At 43.3% G+C, this 19,692-nt stretch overlaps 1 pseudogene; it reads left to right on the forward strand.

The window, feature by feature from the left end:
• Window positions 1-1,437: 1,437 nt before the first annotated feature.
• LOC149998740 (proline-rich protein 11-like) lies at window positions 1,438-18,871 on the forward strand (annotated as a pseudogene).
• Window positions 18,872-19,692: the final 821 nt, after the last annotated feature.

Raw genomic sequence — 19,692 nt, forward strand, 5'->3', positions numbered from 1 at the left:
GGGGTAGGTGAGGGGATCACAGGGAAGAATGAACTGGTGCCTAAGTTTTCAATCGGATCATTCTTCTCAACTTGGGCAGCTCTTTCTTTCTTTCCTTCCTTCCTTCCTTCCTTCCTTCCTTCCTTCCTTCCTTCCTTCCTTCCTTCCTTCCTTCCTTCCTTCTTTCCTCCCGCCCTCCCTCCCTCCGGGCCCGACACACACCCATGACTTAGGAAGCAGAGATTACCACGGGCAGGGCCCGAGGGTAGCGCTGCCGCAGACGGGCACCCGACCGACCCTCGCAGTCTGGGCGCAGGCTGCCCAAGGCGCGCGACCGCTGCGCAGCGCGGACACACGGCAGGGGCCGCAGATAAAATCGTCGCCGTCAGGAGTGGGGACCGCGAAGGGGCAGCCGCGGTGGGGCAGAGAGGCGGGGTGAGCACTTCCTGACGCGCATTGTCCACGCATCGCCCGCGCCACCCGGAGCCCCGCCACCGCGCCGTCCCCGTCGGGGAGGAAGTTGGCATTCGCCCCGTCTTACCGTTCTTGGCGTCGCCCGCGGCTGCAGCCCCCGCGGCGGCAACTACATTGGCTGCGCCAGTTCCCGTGCCTCCGGTGCCTGCCGCGCCCCCGGTGCCCGGCGCGCCCGCCGCAGCCGCTCCGCAGCCCGCCGCTGCCGCCAGGGCCCCGGCTCCATTTTCCTGCTCGTCCCCGCTGCTGTTGGCGCGCTTGTTTTTGCGGCCGCCTTTACTGTTCTTGGGGTTGGGCATCTCGGGAGCGTCCAGGTGCCCAGCGTCAGCGAAGGCGACTCCGCGCGCTGCCGCCTCCGGGACAGAGAGAATGGAGGGCGCGGGCCAGCGGCTCCTTCGGCGCCCGTCTAGCCGCGCGGCCCGCGCTGCGCCATCCTTGCCGCCGCGCCCTGTCCGGCTTCCTGGAGCCGGCGCGCGGCCATCCGAGGCTTGTAGCCTAAATAGATTGTAGATTAAATAGGTTCTAATATGTTAATTTGAGAGAGCAGAAGACACCCAGGGCAAGCAGCGCTTAAGCCGCAAACCAAACTAGCACTGAGGGTCCCTATTGGACAGCTGTCACTCACATCTTGTATTCGTTGGCTCCACCGTTAAACCGGCACCCGCCCAACGGCGACTAGGTAACGCCTTTCGTCATGAAACACATTTTCCTCTTGGGCAAAGATTCAAAACTCAACAGAAAGATTGGTTGCTGTTCTCTTACTTTTTTCATTGGTTTCACCCTCATCGCTACTTTCAATTTCTCAGTTAGGGCTCAGCAGAGAAGATTGCAATTTACACAACGGCTTCCACAAACCCCATAGGAGGAGCGACACACCTTCTTTCCTCTCCTGCTTCTCCCCTCGCTCCCGCCTTCTCCTCATTCATACCGGAGGCGCCTCAGCTCTGATTGGCCGGAGCGTGCTGCTCTCTCAGCCAATCACAAGCCAGGCCGTGTTTGTACGGCAGTGGGAACGCTATCCTTGGAGAGACCTTGGCTAGGATAGCTCCCTCCACCGTAAGGTTTTAAGTTTGAATTTTTCTTCATGGCGAGGACGAGGCCACTCCCTGGACTTCATCTAATCCCCAGGCTCTTAGACCAGTAAGTGCAGGGATGTCTTCCTGTGTTACCCGGGCTCGCGTCTTCCATGGCTGGGCCTGTTGGCTGCTTGTGTTGTTAAGGTTTACGGAGGTGGGAACCGGCTGGACTCCAGGGGAGATGGAGCCGGGTGTGGGTCTGAGGGGTTAAGACTGTCATGCCGGGTTCCACCTTCACCATGTTTCTAATACTTCTTTTTTTTTTTTTTTTTTTTTAAAAAAATAACCCCTCACCCGGGGTTATATTTATTGATTTCAGAGAGAGAGGAAAGGAATGAGATAGAGAAGAGAAGAGAGTGAGAGAAAAACGTTGAGCGGTTGCATCCCGACCTGGGCTAAAATCCGCAGCCCAGGCAGTGCCCTGGCCAGGATCAAGCCCACAGACTTCTGGTGTGTGGGAGAGCGCTCCACCCAACTGAGCCCTGGGGCCAGGGCGGGCCAGGTAGTCTCCTTACTCTTTTGGAAAGGGAACTAGTTATGTATTTTAACCTCGAGGAAGACTGCTGTATACTCTTTCAGTTGGACAATTGTCCTCTACGGAGTATCTAATACTTTTAATAAAGCAATGATAATACAAACAAAACTTAGCTTGCCGGGTCCTTTGTCCTGTTTCAGGTAGGAATTATTATCTTTCATTTTTGATAGACCTGTGGTTATATTTCAATGTAACATTAATTTGAGAATATCTCAGACTGCACCTTTTGATACTGACAGATTTGACTTAGTCTCTAAATTCTCTGTATGTGCTAATTACTGTATTTATTTACAAGTCTATTAGAGTGACAATGACCCAGAGCCGAAGATATACACTCTCTCTCTTTCTCCCACAACCACATGCACAGAGCCAGAGAAGAGGAGAAAAGATGACTTAGTTCCTAGAGTTTTCTTTTTTCTTTTTTTGAGAAATAATCTCCAGAATGACATACATCAGCTTTTGTAGGACTTTTGAGAAATTTGAGTGCATGGGCACTGGAACAACCACCAGGAAAGAGCTAGAAAGAGATGGCCCAGTTCCAGAATGGTGGTACTGTGTTCTGTTTTTCAAGCTAATAATGTATACCAAAAGTTAACTGTCAACTACTAAAACAAAGCTTATTGTAGTGAGAAACAAACAAAAAATGGCAGTGCTCTGAAGTCTCTCCCTATAATCCTGACTCCCACTTGCCAAAGGCAACATTATTTACTCTTGTAATTCTCCCTGGCATTTACCTCCATGCTTCTAAATAACATGCTTATAATACTGTTTCTCCCCCCCCTTCTTTTTTTCTCAGTATTAGACACATAAATTTAGACAACTACTGACTACTACTTTCTCTTTCTACCCCAAATACCTATGTCATCATTTTTGAATAAACATTCATTACTCACACTATTAAATATTGTGTAACAGCAGAACATATAGTATTGCATGACTGCATTTTTTTCTTGTGCAACTTCTTTCCTAACCATTTATATATGCTTATTTTTTAAAGCACTTAGCAGTAATTTGGCCCTAACTTTACAAAAGTACAGTCAATTCTAGAATGGACAGCTACTCTAGGTAATTTATCTGTTTCCTTTTTTTTCCTTAGAGACATTGTTACTGAAGCTCTGTTATACGCCTGCTCACTTCACTGGCTGTGTGCGCTCTAAGCCAGGGGTTGGCAAACTTTGTTTTTACAGGTCTCATGAACTAAGAATGGTTTCACAATTTGTACTAGTTGGGGTAAAAAGTCAAAAGAATAAGGTTTTGTGACACTTGAAAATGATATGAAATTCAGACTTCAGTGTTATTGGAACACAGCCACCTTTGTTTGTTTAAGAATTGTCTGTGGCTGTTTTGGTGCCACGGTGGCAGAATTGAGTGATTTTTAACAGAGACCGGATGGCTTGTACAGCCTAAAATATTTGTAATCTGGCCCTTTACAGAAAAGGTTTTCTGATCCCTGCCCTACACGTGCTTCAAAGTTGTCTTCCCAAGACTTGTGGTCACCATGATCCTGGAAATTCCCACAAGTTATCATTATTCTGTTCTCACACTTGACTGAAAGTTTGGCCAGGTATAGCTTCTAGGACGGAAAACATTTTCCTTTAGAATTCCAGTGTGGCTGTTGAAGTGTGATGACATTCTGTTCTCAGTCCTCTATATCTAGACTTCTGTTTCTTTTTGGAAGCTTTTAGAATCTCTTTATCGTTGGTGTTATAATAGATGATGTGAATGTTGGTTGATATTTTTGTTTACTCTATGGAGTAACACAACAGCAAAACCCAAAGATTAGGACTTATCTTTAGTTACGTAAGCCACTTCTCTGATAAATCAGATAATCGTTTTCAAATACTAGAATAATATCCCTCAATTTTTTGTGCTATTCACAATGTAATGACCACAGACAAGACACTCTTTTAAGTTTAATCTGCATTATTAACATTTTCTTCCTCACTTTCTTAATCAACAAAATAACAAATCAAGCTCTAACTTGTAGTATTTTATAGTACTAATGGTATAAATACTCCTATCATGGCCAACTTCAAGTTTCCAATGTGAAGTCACTGAATGTGGAGTTGGGGAGAAACTGAGCAGTAATACAGCATTCTGTAGCATTTTTTACTATATAGGTACAATAAGGTAAACAACCTCAAGAGCATAGATAATAGGAAATCATTAGATAATGATGCGTTTTGCAACTGATTACCTTTTTAAAATAGATGATCTAATTGTAATTTTACAGAATTTAATTGTAAGTGTGGATGTGTTAAAACTGACTTGCAGACTTCCTGGAAATGTAGCACTTGCCAACTCCAGGACACCATTGGAGTGGAGATAAAGATATGGAGTCCATCCACCAAGTTTAAGCAGAATGTGCATCCCCTTTGTAAAGCCTACTTTCATAACTTAGACGTTGGTGAATAGAGGGGGAAAAGGAAGTGGGAGTTAGGAAGCCAGTTCTCTGTGTTAGACATCAAGGGTAGAGAGGGAACAGAAGGGGGAGGCTGCAAAGGGGCAGATGGGAGGCAAGGAAGGGGAGGTTACCATGGGAGTCTTGGGTTCAAGGGATCTCAAGTGAACTCTGGGCCTTGGATAGAGGTTTCCAGTTACATTTCTTCATTTGTGGGCATGAGTTCAATGAGGTTTGTTTAACCTTATTTACAGGCAGCCACAAGATTGCTGCTTCTTCCGATGCCTTCCCAAATATCTGCATTCAGAGTATTTTCATTTTTTGTTAAGTTTTTTTGTTTTTGCTTTAAACTTAATCCTTCAGACATCCCTTGTATTTAATAGTCCCTGTTTGGCCAACCTTCATTATTTCAGCAGAAAGAAAAAGTCATATAATAAAATTGAAATTATTGACGGTGAAACGGCACCAGGTATTAGATGAGTGGAGTTGGTCCAGGCGTTGGTTCAGCAACCTCAGTACTTCAGTTCTGGCTAAGAAAGAATTCAGAGCCAAGGTAAACCCTAAGAAAAAGTTTGTTCAGAAAGTCACAAAGGTAGAAGAAGTGAGCCGTAGAAGAAATGGGCTCAGAAAACAAGTTACTGAGGCAAAAGAAGGGCCCTTGGAGCTTAGGAGAGAGAGAGAGACCAGGAAAAATGTGCCAGGGTAAGGCGGTGGGGAAAGGTACTGGCATGCTCCACAGAGAGGGCCACACTGAGCCCTTGGTAAGGGTTTTTAAGAGCAGGGACTTTAGGGGAGGCCCCAGGGGAGGATCTCAATAGAATACTCATCAGCCTTCCAGGTGTGTCCTTTCAGGGTCATGGTCTCCACAGATTGGCCCACCCCAGGGATGGGGGACATTAAGTCATTGCAGCTGGTCCTGAGGTCAGTGTGGCAGGTGTTACTCTGCCTGGTTTTGCTGCTTTTCTGGGCCTGGAGCTGAAACACAACTGATGCTTCGATGTTATCTCTAGGGCTTGATGCTTACAGGGTGGTTTTGCAAGGGCTTGTATGGGGATTCGTGTGAGGCTATTCTCCTGCCCTGTGCTCCTCCTCTGAAGGGGGCTCTAAAACCTCAGGACTAGTGCTGTGCAGGTGGAGGAAAGGTCAGGGGCTTTAAACCACATGACCAGCAATATGCTTGGGGAGGAAAGGTCACCCTGAGACCGTGGTCCTTTGTTTTCCCAGTTTTTCTCCGTTGCATTCCACCCAGGTGACTGTACCTGGCCCATCGTCCTTGCTCTGCTCCTGTCTGTCTGACTGCCTAGCACAAAATAAACTCTTTTGGTGTGTCTTTCAAGCCTCTAAGGACGAAGGAGAATGCTCTGTTAATTTGAGATCTGGCAATTCGTTCAATAAGATGCTGTTAAGAATCTTTACTCCTAGAAGGCTGTTGATATTTGCACTGTCACATATTGCCATTAGGGGTGCCCTCTGCCAGGTCCAAAGCTCTTGGAATTAGGCCACTTCTCAGTTTTTACAACCCCCAGCAGACCAGGGGCAGGTTCTTCTGTCAATGGAACCTGAGAGCCAAGCTAGCTTAGAGCTGCATACGAGTGCTGGAAGGTTCCCAGGTGAACCAAAGTGAAATGAATGTGTATTTTAAAGGCCTGTTGTTCCTATTCAAATGTGAGTATGAAGGGAAGGAGGACCAGCCCTTGAGATCATTTTTAGTTCTGCTACTTGAATAAAGACATCTTTGTTCCCCAAGGGCTACAACTAACTAAACCCAGAGAGGGCCTCTGGAACTTCACATCAAGCGAGCTCCACCTTAATTTTCATAAGAAAGGAATCCAGAATGAAATCTAAGTCTACTAGATAGTTTTAAACAGTGCTTTAAAATAAATGTTTTGAAATCTCGGGGTTTGGGATGTGGGGTAATTGTTATTTCGTTGTATATCGCCTGCTGAACTATTGTGCCACAACATTGGAAAGAACATGGTGCTTGGAGACTGAGAGGTTTGGACTTAGGACAATACATTATTGCATTACATTGGGCAAATCATTCAACCTTGCCAAGCCTTGCCGCATTCTTACATAAAAATGGGAATAAAAATCCTCTTCCTTAGGGATAATGTCTTGTAGGATAGAGAGGATTCACTGAGAAAATGTATGTGGTGCCTAAAATAAATGGGCATTCAGTAAATGGTTAATTTTCTTTCTTCTGTTACCAGCTCCATCTATCACAGTGAATGCTCAATGAATGTTACTGGCAAAAAACGTTAAATCCTTTGAGTAGCATACCATTCATTAAACAACTACAGCTATTTTCTCAGTTATAATGAAAGGGAAAGTCACCTAATGAAGAAAAGCGAGACAAGTGAAATAAAATTAGTCATGTAATGCCAAAGCCAAAGTCTCTCTAGAGATTGTTTAAATCTGGGTTTAAATTTTTCTCTACATCAGGGGACTTCTGGGGTGCTTGTGGTGGCCTATTTCCCAATCAAGGTGGTGGTTACAGGGTGTGTCCTAGTTTACTTTGTGATAATTCATTGAACAATACACTCAAGATTCGAACATTTTCTGTATGTTTATAGTATTCTTCAAGAAAACATGTTAAAAAAATTTTTCTCTACAGAAATCATGCTTAAGTTCAAACAACAAAGAGGAAAGCTAAAAACAAAAGAGAAAAAATTATTCAAAAAGAAAAAAAAAGCCTCTCACTCTCGGTCGAAGCTAATTACACCTTCCCCTCCACCACCCTCAGCAGAACGGTAGGTACAATGTAGAACAGAGAAAATATTTAAAATCCCATCAGTTTAGGATAAAGTTACTAGATCCAGCAAATTAAAATATAGAATTCCCAGTTAAATTTGAATTTCAGATAAACAATGAATACTTCTGTATTTTCCCATGCAGCATTTATAATATACTAAAGCTTATTATTTATCAGAATTAAATTTTAACCGAGTATCCTTGAATTTTGTGTGGCAACCATAGTTTAAGAATTCAAGTGAAGTAATAATCACAAGGTAGTGTGTTGAAAGTGCACAATATCTATTTTCTCTTTTCCTAGTCAATTTAATTATATAAATACGGTAATGAAGTGATGAAAGACAGGAATAATAGTAGAATTCACGTCTTAGTTTTGGTGAAGTTTGGTCAGTTATTGACTGGGACTCAGGGCTTAAATGTGTTGTTGAAAGAGTACTAGGTGTCACAATGACGTGTTTTATACACACTGTTGTGATAGCTGTCTTTACAGAAGAACATTATGACAAACAGACCCTGAAAAAACCAGTAATCATGATACCATCCTCTCCTCTCTCCCGAATGTTGAGAAGGCCCCCTCACTGGTCTCCTGCCTCTGCCCTTGCCCCTCCGCAGTGAGCCTGTCAAACTCATGTCATGCGGCTTCTCTCCATAAGGCTCTTCAGTGTCTTCCTCTCTCAGAGTAAAAATTAAAGTCCTTTGTATGTGTTTTATGATGTGACTGACATTATTTCTTCATCTCTTCCCTTCCGTTTCTCCACTCAAGTCATCCAGGCCTCCCTGCTGTTCCTCAGAACAGCTCCGGCTGCCGTCTCAGGGCCTTTGCACTTGCTGTTGCCCCTGCCTGAACGCTCTTCTCCCAGATTTGTGCCGTGCTAGCTTCTGTACTTCCTTTAGGTGTTTTCTTCTCAAAAGTCCCCTTCTCAGTCAGACCTTCCCTGGCTCTGCTATCTGAAATCTCACCTCCATCCAACATTTCACATCCTCCCCACCGCCCACCCCTGATTTTTAAAGAAGATTTTATTTATTTTTGAGAGAGGGGAAGGGCGAGAGAGAGGGAGAGGAACATCATGTGATGTGGTTGCCTCTCTCGCGCCCCCAAACGGGGACCTGGCCTGCAACCCAGGCATGCGCCCTCACTGGGAATCGAACCAGGCCAGCACTCAATTCACTGAGCCACACCAGCCAGGGTCACATCTCCCCTCTCTTGCTTTATCTTTTTCTTATTAGTATTTATTCACTAACAACCCATATGTGCTACTTATTTATTTGTTTTTTTATTTTTACCTTTCTTCCATGAGAGCATAAACTCCATGAGGGTAGCGCTTTTGCCTGTTTTGTTCATTACTGAATCCCTGATGCCTATTTATTTACTATTTTATTTATTGCTGTTTATTTACTCAACAAATATTTGTTGCATAAGCAGTTTCTAGAATTCTAGGATTTACTGAAGAATTGGGTGTTAGGTATCCTCTGTTTCTGACTTATACTATAAAACTAGCTTGTTGTTTAATTAAAGGCTATTATTCCAACTCAGGAGTTTTTAAAAATTTATTTGGTTTTGTTTTTCCTACAGAGTGGTTATTTCTTCAACAAATATACCCCTTAGCAGAAGTTGGTTAAGCTCATCCTGGAACTTCAAATTTCCCAGTATCAAAGATGCAATAAAACTTTGGACAAGTAGAGGATGGTCTATGTACAGCTGGTGCCAGAACTGCATAGCCCAGGTATGGGTTCGACGTACCTGTTTTCAGCAATACGGTTGGTTTTTCTACACACTTGCTATGCGTGTCCACTCAGGTCAGCATGGCACTCAGGCTAAGCCCAGATATGATGAAATTGTGGCGTCATGCCTGCCTTCGTTTTTATAAAACATACATCGAACTACTTTCCTGTCCTCTTGCCTTGTCCTTATCTTGTTGCTCATGAGAGTCAAGCTTGTGTATTTTTGAATTTTAGAGTTTAGACGTATTGAAAGACACCGTCATTCCTTCCCGTTTCTGCCAACAAGAACTTCAGAGTCTGCAACAACGGTTTTGCATTTTGGAAAGTGAACTGTGCAAGCTCCAGGAAGCACTGAAGGTCAGTACCGTCGGATAAAAGACAAGTCTGGGATCAGGTAAGGAGGGAGGGGGGGTGTCTCCCACAGGCGTCCACAGGCGCTTTCACTGGAAGAAGGAATGGCTACAGGAGAGCGCTAGTCCCGGACCTGTTTGCCCTCAGACCCGTCCCTGAAAACTTGGAGGCTCTGCCACGCACTGCAGGGATGCTGACCGCTGGGGGCCGTATTTCCCACGCTCCGTGTCCCCTGGTTCCGTGGTGCTGGGCTAACGGTAGACACTGATGGGAGACTGGACAGAGGGGGAAGACGGGGTGTTTTTCCCTTTCATTCTCTGTGTTGGGTAATTTCTCCAGCAGTGGTCGTAGTTGTCTCTCAGATTCCGGCTCCCACACGGGGAGTCCACCGCATCCTTGGTTCTCTGGGTTAACCGAGCTCCGGAGAGCTGGCTCTGCTGCTCTTTGCTGTGTGCCCCCAGCGTCAGGGCGCTCATGGCTTTCTCCCGTTGCTGATTTCCGGGCTGCCTCACCGTCCCCGGTGTGCTTCTCAGCTCTTCCATCAGCCGTGGGGCCGACTGCCCACGTTACATGCCCCCTCTCTGCCGTCGCACGGGGCCGTCCTTGACTGATAGAGGCAGGAGAAAGCCCTGTAACTATCTACCCTCTCCAGACTCTCCTAAGCAAGGCCTCTATTCTCAACAACCAAAACTCAAAGAATAAACTTTACACTCATTGGTTTGGAGAGAAGTTTCTGGGGTTATGTTCCTTTCCCCAGAATTTATACCTCAGGATGAACTAGCCAAAGGGGGGAAGACAAATCACCTCACACCTCTAGGCCTCAGTTTCATCATCTATGAAACGGGAATGATGCCATCTGTAATGGGCTTAATGGTGGCCCCCCAAAAGATATGTCTAAGCCCTAATCCCTGGATCCTGTAAATACTACCCTATTTAGGACAAAAGGGTCTCTGCAGATAACATTAAGGATTTTGAGTTGAGGAGGTCATTCTGTATTACCTGGGTAGACCCTCAGTCCAATGGTAAATGTCCTTATAAAAGAAACACACAGAGCAGAACACGTGGAAAAGGAGGAGCAGCGGGACCACAGAGGCAGAGATCAGAGGGATACGGCCTTATCCCAGGAGTGCTGGTAGTTACCAGTAGCTGGAAGAGGCAAGGGACAGATTCTTCCCAAGAGCCTTGGGAGGGAGCACAGCCCTGCTGACACCTTGATCTTGGAGTTCTAGGCTCCAGGACTGTGAGAAAATGAAGTCTGATTATGTTAAGCCACCAAGTTTGTGATAATTTGTTACAGCAGCCACAGGAAACTAATACACCATTCTCCTTCACAGGGTCATTGTATTCGTTTGCTCGGGTTGCCATAACAAAGTAGCAAAGACTGAGTGGCTTGTATAGCAGAAATTTGTTTTCTCACAGTTCTGGGGGCTAGAAGTCTGAAATCAAGGTTGGTTGGTTGCTGTTGTTTTTTTCCTGAGGCCTCTGACTATCGTTTGCGTTCTTACACTGTCCTCACATGGTGTTTTCACCTTCCCTGGTGTTTGCTGTATAGTCTAACTTCCTTTTTTATAAGGACACCAGTCAGATTGGATGAGAGCCCACCCTGGCAGCCTTATTTTAACTTAATCACCTCTTTAAAGAACACTATCTCCAAATACATTCTGAGGTACTGGGGGTTGAAACTTCAACACATGATTGGGGGTGGGGGACATACAAAATTCAGTTCATAGAGTCATGTTACAGCCCTTGGCCTTTTTATCAATTCCTTAAATATACTGTTTTCTTGGCTGCTAAGTGTTTTTCCCTCTGCTGGGAACCTCCTTTCACCAGTCCGTATCTGCCTTCATTTGGTAAATCTGAATTTGTTCTCGAGACTGTGGCTAACGGTTACTCCCCGGTCTTCTCACTCTCCGTGCTCTCAGCACACTTCATCACTCCTACTGAGTTATTATTTTGTTTGGCTTCGACTCTATTTGTGTGCGTTTAGTGTCTGTGTTCCTCACCCGACTGTCAGCTCCGTGAGGTGGCAGGCAGGGCTCACATTGACCCATGGTATGAATGAATGAATGAACAAACAAGCATGTGATAAATGAGAAAATATTATGAAGCACGGGGTATACTGAGAAGGTGTTCAGTATAGGAGCTACTATTTTAATGATTCTCAGCTACAAGAAGCAAATTAATCTGGTATTCCTTTGCTAGATGTAATGTCTTCTTTCAGATCATCTCAGAAAATTCTTGTCCAAGCTGTGGTCAAACGTGTTACAGGAGCGGTAAACTTACAAATGTGCCTGCCTGTGCGCTGACGCCCCCCGGAGAATCCCGGGCCGTTGTTCCTGCCGCACTGCTACAGCCGGCGGGCTCTCTTCCTCCTCCTCCTGCTCCCCCGCCGCCCCCGCCTCTGCCTCCGCCTCCACCACCCACAGCGCTGTTGCTGCTCAGAAAATCCAATCTCACTAAATAAAGTACTTCAGGTAAAACCACCTAGTAAAAGGGTGTATTGGTCAGTGTGTAATGGAGCAGTAAAGACACGTGTCCCTTTAAACTGGGCTAAGGACTTGGACAGGAAAGCTATATATTTTTCTATTCCATATCTTAATTATGTCAATTATTGTGTTTAGAAAAACACAGTCCGCTGGGAACTCACAAAAGTTGGATATAGAAGTGAAAGTGATTTTTTTTTTGTAAGGATACACAAATGAAACTTGTTGGAGTGGAAGGTTTCTGTTGGTTTCTCAGCATATCTGTTTTTTTTTTTTCTCTTCAACTAAACCATTTTGTTTCCCTTGAAAACTGTGAGCATATCTTTTAACCGAAAGGAAAACCTCCCTGGGAAACCAAATTAAGAACAGAGGATGGCTTAGTGAATGAACTTAGAATAAAAAGAGTCGGAGGGTCCTAAAGTACAATACTATTAGGTGGGAGATCCAGCCTCTGTTAGATTTTCTTATTTGCCAAGGGGACTGGAATATTTGTGAATCGCTAAAATAGGCAGGGCCCTGTTTTAAAATCTGAATTTCCACCGTAGATACATTTCATTTATAATCGCTGATTTAAAGCCAGAGCAAGCTTATGGCTACATTTGCCCTAATGTATACCTCTCTGACAATGTGTTTTTGCTTATGGGAACTGAATCATCTTTTTATGTAGTTCAGGTAAACTTCACTTTGATTCAAGGACCTACCTCAACTCCTGTCCTAGTGTAATGACCGCTGAGGAAGATGCCTGGTAGCAGGGAACTAGCCCGTCTTATTATCAAAGCTGTACCTTTTGAAGAATACTTACAATAGCCTTCATATCTCTGGGTAGTGAAAACAGTATCATTCTTGTTTGAGTGAAAAAAATTTGGTAGGTTCCTAGGGTAAATAAGAGTTAACTTTTAACTCTAGGTCCTTAAAAACTATATTTGCATTTGCATTTGACTAGGTGTCATGGTTCCAAATTGAATTCTAATCTCTCCATGTGTTTTAAGGCTGGACCATTAAAAAAAGATGGACCCATGCAGATGACAGTTAAAGATCTACAGACTGTGAAATTAAAGAAAACACAGAGTTTTGATGAAAGGAAGAAGGTATGATATCATTGACCATACACATAGTCTTTCAGTTATTAGCCTGGTTATCCCTTTATGGAAATAAAATATAAGCCTTATGTACAGAAGCTCTTCCAAGGTAAGTGGTTGATGTCTTATTTAAGTAGTTGTGGATCTCTGCGACAAAATGTGTAGATTGCAAAATTACTTAATTAGGCCGTTTCATGTACCAACCATTAGTCTGAACGAAGAAGTAGAGACATACAAGTACTTTGTAGCTTTGAAATAAAAATTTGAGTGGAGGAATAGGTATAGCTTACACATGCTTAGCACTCAAATATGCACTGTTTCAGCATGTTTACATTTTGAATATTTTTTATGTGTTTTTAATAATGTCTCATTTTGCGATTAAAGCTGGTCGTATCACCAAAGGCATGGAATCCACTAGTTACAGTCTCTGACCTGCAGCGTGTCACCCTGAAGCTCAACTCCAAAGTGTTATCGACTCGAGTGACAAATGTCTTAATGTAAGGAATTACACCATGTCATGCTCTGGCACTACTTAAAAGAATGATATTTTTGCTTTTTTCTCACTTTAAGAATTATATATGTGTAGTATAGAAAAAATGGTATCTATAAAAAAGTTCAAAGAAGAAAAAAATCATCCAAATAAATATATCATTGAAGATTGCCACCGTTAACATACCATTATTTATCATTGTAATAGTTTTCTAGGCATATAATTATTGTTTATTATGAGCTACAACATAATTTAATAACAGTCTTCCAGGGGAAAAATACTATCAAGAATTTTAGTAACTTATACCTTAAAATAAAATTTAAAACAGCTCAATTTCAGAAATAATAAAATATGAAAACTAGTCTATCTTAGAATCAAGGCAATATTGTTATATATGTGTCCATACCTGTGCCTAATCATATAGTAGGTAGTTATGACTTTTCCCATTCAATGTGTCATGAGCTTTCCCCCAGCTTATTAAAAATTAGTTTAAAGAATCATTTTTACTTCTTTAATACCTAGTTTATTATATGTAAATTTCATAGATAAAATCCTATTTTGAGACATTTACGTTGTTTATGATTTTTTATTTCTGTAACTCTTCAATGAACATTCTTGTCTATCATCTATGTGCATAGCTGAGTTTTTCTCTAAGATGGATTTTTGCCCATGTAATTACTAAGTTAAAAGGTATTTCATATAAGAATTATTATATCATCTTATGCTCTTATTAGCACCTACTGCTATTTTTTTGTATGTTTTATTGATTATGCTGTTACAGTTGTCCCAATTTTTTTTCCCTTTGCTCCCCTCTACGTAGCTCCCCACCTCCCTCCAGCAGTTCCCCCCACTTAATCCATGTCCATGGGTCGTGCATAAATCTCTTCTCAACATCCCCCTGTCCATTCCACACCCTCCTACTATGCTTCTTAATCCCTGCACCATTTCCCTACACTCCTCCTTTCCCCTCCCAGCTGAGCTCCCCCCACATGCTCCCCATACCTATGATCCTGTTCCTGCTCTGCCTGTGCTTGGTTTCCTTTGTTTCAGTTCCCTGGCTTCTGTTGTTGATAGTTGTGATACTGTTTTCATTTTAATGTTCATAGTTTTGATCTTCTTTTTCTTAAATAAGTCTTTTTAACATTTCATATAATAATTGCTTGGTGATGGTGAACTCCTTCAGCTTTACCTTGTCTGGGAAGCACTTTCTCTGCCCTTCCATTCTAAATGATAGCTTTGCTGGATAGAATAGTCTTGGTTGTAGGTCCTTGCTTTTCATCACTTTGAATATTTCTTGCAAGTCCCTTCTTGCCTGCAAAGCTTCTTTTGAGAAATCATCTGACAGTCTTATAGGTACCCCTTTGCAGGTAATTTTTCTCTTCTCTCTTGCTGCTTTTAAGATTCTCACTTTATCCTTAACCTTTGGCATTTTGACTATGATGTGTCTTGGTGTGGTCCTTCCTGGGTCTAGTTTGTTTGGGACTCTCTGTGCTTCCTGGACCCATATGTCCATTTCCTTCCCCAAATTAGGGAGGTTTTCCTTCATTATTTTTTCACGTAATTTTTCAATTTCTTGCTCTCCCTCTTCATCTTCTGGCAACCCTATGATTCAGATGTTGGCACGTTTATAGCTGTCCCAGAGATTTCTAAGCCTCCTCTCCTTTTTTAAAATTCTCATGTCCTCCTTCTGTACTGGTTGACTGTTTCTTTCTTATGTTCCAATTTGTTGATTTGAACCCTGGTTTCCTTTCCTTCACCACTTGTCTTGTATGGATTTTCCTTCATTTCAGCCAGGATAGCCTTCATTCTTTCCCCTGTTGTTTAACCTTTGCTGTCAAGTCTATGAGCATCTTTACCACCAATGCCTTAAACTGTGCATCTGTTAAGCTCTCCATCTCCTCATCCATTAGGCGTGCTATCTGCTTGTTGCTTAGTGTGTCACCGGGACCTTGATCTGCCCCCACTCTGGGCCATACTTCTCTGTCTTCTCATCATGAGTTTTCTGTGATTGCCTCTGTGATTTGGGTGGGGCTGTCACACTTCTTACATTATAGGGGGTGGAGCCTTAGGTATTTGTTAGCACTGGCAACCGTTTCACTGTGTTTTGGCACTGTATCTGGGGTAGGGGTCTGAGAGGGAAAAGTGTTGGTCACTGCTGCTTTTCCAGGCACTTCTCCCCCTTCCCATACTGTGAGAAATGCTCACAATGAAACACCGGGACACAGGACTTGAGCCGCAAAGCAAGGCGTTTATTCATGAGTCTGCAGAGTCGGGGACACCACCAGCCAGGAGCATGTGTGCGTGAAGTAGACAAAGAAAACTAGTTTTATGCTAATGCGATTAGCTCCCCCTCCCTAACACGATTGGCTCACCCTCCCCTCTCCTTCTTCCCCATTTCTCCATTATTGGTTAATCCAGGTTCACAATCGAACACAATTAACTACTTAATTCAGGGTGTGATTAATCTAGTTATAGGTCTATCTCCAACTTATTTGCAAAGTTATCTTGCTACATCTTCCCATTTCTCTGTGTTTGATGAGGACAGTCTTCCTCCTTTTGATCCCAGAGATATGTGTGAGGAGCTGTGGGATGTAATTTCCTCGCCCCTTTTCCACGATTCATCTGTTAATTATCTCCTTCTGGTTTGAGAATCACTGGCTTCATTATCCCTAACGGTACTAAGCAAGCTGCCTCCTTTTTGAGACTAGTAGCTTCTTCCTCCACTCCAGCCCCCACTTGCTTTCACAGTCAGAAGCAATGAGGCTTTATATTTCCCAGTGCTGGAACCGCAAGCTGCGTGGTCTGGTTTGGGGCTGGGATTGCTTCTTGCATTTAAACGGACTGTGTTTTCACCATGGCTACTGCTAGGTGCCCCCGCAGCCGCTGCTCCGCTTCTCTTTCTCTCTGTCCCGGCTCTGCCCCTCTTACCTTCCTGGCTGGTTTTTCTTCTTTGTTTCTTTGCTGAATTTCTCTGTAGTTTCAATTTTCTGGATTTTCTGGGTTTCTTTTTTTCTTTCTTTTTTTTTAGTTTTAAAGTGGTTGTAAATTTCTTCTTAGTTGTGAGGAGACACAACTAAGAAGTCCTCTCTACTGCTATTTGTCAATGTACCAAATAGAACTACTTTTTAGGGTGTTGCCTATAAAAATGACTGCTTTGCTTTGGGAAAAATGATAAAATCTAGCAAGTGCTAACTCTGATGCCTTTATTTTATCAGTACTCCTGGTAAAAGTCAGATAGATCTGCGGAAACTACTTAGAAAAGTCGATGTAGAAAGGTAATATGCTCTCTTACCTTTATGCTTTCTAAATCCACTTGGTAATTGGCATAAAACACAGTTTCTGATATTTTCATTACCTTTGCAGGAGCCCAGGTGGGACCCCACTTACCAATAAAGAAAATGTGGAAACAGGAACTGGACTGACCCCAGTAATGACAAGGGCGTTGAGGAAAAAGTTTCAGGTAAGCCTTTAAAAAAAGAAAAAAGAATGTTTTTGGTTCCTTTTCTTCAAAATCATTTATTTAGAATCATAATCTCAGCAGCTTTCTTAATACTAATAATAATTTTTAATGGCACTTTATGCTTTACAACGTACTCAAATATTTAGACTTCCGAAGTCTGTGAGATAGTGAGGATTCTCATCTTCACATTAGCAATGACTGTCTGGTTTGTAAAATTCCCTTATTAAGTGTAAAGATTAAGCACTTCCTCTATGCCAGGCTCTGCGCCACAGTAGTGGGGATATGGTGGCAAGCAGGACAGGCACAGATCTACTGTTTTGGAGCTTTCAGTCTAGTGGGGAAGAGAGATGTTAATCAGATGATCTCACGTACGTACGATTTTGCACTGAATTGAGTGCTGTGAAGGAAAGGATCCCATAGGGGAACTTGGTCCAGCCAGGTTGATTTAGGACGGGTTCCCTTAGAAAGTGAGGCGGTGAGACTTGATAGATGAATAGTCCTTAACTGTGGAGGTGCCCATGGGGTGTGGGGGTGGGTCCCCCATGGATGTCGTGGAAGAAAGAGGGATTAATGCTGGCTGATCAGAGGAACTGAAACGTGGCCAGTATGGCTACAACAGAGGGAGCGAGCCTGACAGACAGGGATGGAGATATAGCTGGGTCTCGTCAGCTCTTTTCTCTGTCACCTACGTGTATGCCCACGCACCAAAGTCCCGTATAGCCGCTCGCCTTGTGTGATGTTGTTCCAAGCCCTGTTTGTCTCTGACATCCCCAGGGCCGTAAGATCTGTAAGGAGCAGCCTGCCTCCTGCCACCCCTGCTAGAGTGCGGGAGCACGGGGCAGCTGGCCTTCTTGGCTATGAGGCTGACATTTGTGTGTCCCTCTGGCAGCAGGGACACACCGCAGAACTCCACTGCTGGCATCGTCCCATTCCAACACTGTCCTCCCTTCATTTCCTCATTAAGAATGAGTGCCTTTGGCAGGACACCTTGGTCTCTCTCTTGCCAATTCAACGTGGTTGTCCTGGGCGCTATGCATTGTTCTTCGGAGGTGTGGCCAGCTTCCTCTTTCCTCCCTTTGGAGCATCCAGTAGGAATCTACCCCCAGATCACCTTCCTCGGTGACACCACAGATTGTGGAGGGCGGGGGCAGAAGCCAGTGGCCTCACTGAAGGACTAAGCCCCTTCTTTTCCTTGTTCAGCTCTGGGATCCTTTTTGTCCCAGTGCCAGCCCATAACTACTATAGTGGGCTGCGTAATGTAGAAACAAATAAAAATGTAATAAATAATATCCCCACGTATTGAGCAACAACATCAATAATCACAGATAGGACCTATACCCTATGTGTGCTCTTCAAAAGTCACTCACTAGGAGGGTGACTAGTAAAAACTTGTTGGGCATCGAATGACTTTTCCTACCCAGCCCTTAGGCGTCCTTTCTCCTTTAACTCTGAAGCAACTGCTTTAGTTAGGTCTTTCATTTGGCTGCAGGTAACAGAAATCTGACAACAGTGTCTCAGCTACCAGAGGCTCAGTTTTCTTACCTACATATTCCGTGGAGAGTAGGCAGTTTGTAAGTTGTACAGCAGCCTCACCATGTCATCTTTAATGTGTGGCTTTGATGAGGGTGCAGAATGGCTTTGCTTCCTGAATCCTCATATCTATGTTCTAAGCAAGATAAGAAGGTCAAAGGATAGGAGGGTGCACTTGCTAAGCTGTCCCTCATCTCTTTAAACAGTTGCTACCCAGGAACTCCTGATTATATCAGGAAAACTGGGAAAATTGGTTTTTGGAATCTGGATGCATTGCTCCTCGCACAAAGCCTGGGTTCTGTTAGTGAGGAAGAAGGAGAGCTGTGCAGGCTACAGGAACATAGTCCACATTATAACTGAGACCCCTCTTTTTTGTTCATAGCTGGCTCACCCTAGAAGCCCAACTCAAATTCTGCCCCTTTCTACAAGCAGCTTTGATGAACAAAACTGATGCCAACGCTGTCCGACTCCCTGTGATCATCCGTAAAATATGCTGATAAAATCACCTCACTCCTTTTTAAGAAATGTAGTACGTGTAATTATTCTAATATGTAATTCCATTTAAAGAATTACAGTATGTAAGGAGCCCATGTATACTGTGGTATAAAGTGGGTGTTTGGATATTTTCTAGTTTGCATGATCAGGAAGAGAACAGAATGGAAAATACAATCTCCAAAGCAGTGTTTATCCTGGAACTACTCAATTGAGGCTAGAGAGGTTGTTCAAATTTAACTATAATTCTAATTTGTATTCTGTAGGTGCAGTTATAACCTTCAGATAATAAGCTAGTTCTCATTCATCTTGGGTATTTTTACCCTGTAAAGCCTGTAAAGGTCATGCATTCATTAAGTACTATGAACTTGATCAATTAAAAAGACCTGCTGGATTTGATTTCTGTTCATTATAAACAGTTAAGAGGTGAGACCATCCTCCATCGAAACCCAACTATTTTCCAGGAGATTTGGAAGCAAAAGATCTAATGTGACCTTAAAAATTAGAATGTGTAACTTTTAGTATATTAGATAGGTAGTGGATATCTGACTCACTGAATTCTGAGATATTTGTTATTTTGATGTCTGCTGTCCACATTCATACAGCTAAATATAAATTTCATGAAGACTCAACACGAACCTTGTATTTTCCACAGTACCCCGTGAAGGATTCTTCAAGTCCTATAGAAGGTTCACTATAAGGCCTGATACCCTGTCCTCAATACCCTGTTGTTTCAATAACAGTAGTAATGCATACCTAACTGTATTTGTTTTCTTTCCTGCCAGTCCAGGGTTGCCAGATTTAGTAAACACAAAAATGTAACACCCAATCAAATTTGAAATTTAGATAAATAACAATGAATTTTGAATATA

The sequence above is a fragment of the Furipterus horrens genome, unplaced genomic scaffold (assembly GCF_987537825.1).
Source record: "Furipterus horrens unplaced genomic scaffold, mFurHor1.1.pri manual_scaffold_11, whole genome shotgun sequence".
Classification (NCBI taxonomy): Eukaryota; Metazoa; Chordata; class Mammalia; order Chiroptera; family Furipteridae; genus Furipterus; species Furipterus horrens.